Genomic DNA, 446 nt, shown 5'->3' with positions numbered 1-446 from the left:
CGTTTTCAGAACTGATCTCATAAGTTGCATGTTGCATTTCTTAGAGCGTTAGAGCATATTTCGTGATATTTGTTGCATCTAGTTGATAGTGCATTTGTGAGTTTAGAAAGGAGAGAATTCTATGCTTTAGGATTGAGTGGCATTTCATGATATATTTCTCATCATTTCATCTCACATGTTCATGCATATTATTGATGCTTTTGAAGAAGTTTTTACATTCTGTAATTTCTGTTTTCAAACTAATACATTGTCATATTGCATGAGTTTGTGTTAGGTGTTTAGGGTAAATTCCTATGTGTCAAATATGAGCTTTGTAATTGCTGAAGTTTACTTTATAGTTTTGTTGTGAAAAATCATTGTAACATTGGGAATCTCGAGGTGTCATATCACCTAAGAGATTGAGTTGTATCTTCATATTGCTTAGAGTTCTTGATAAGGAAAGAACA

The sequence above is a fragment of the Lupinus angustifolius genome, chromosome LG16 (genome assembly GCF_001865875.1).
Source record: "Lupinus angustifolius cultivar Tanjil chromosome LG16, LupAngTanjil_v1.0, whole genome shotgun sequence".
Lineage (NCBI taxonomy): Eukaryota > Viridiplantae > Streptophyta > Magnoliopsida > Fabales > Fabaceae > Lupinus > Lupinus angustifolius.
Note: the sequence above shows the minus strand (reverse complement) of the source record.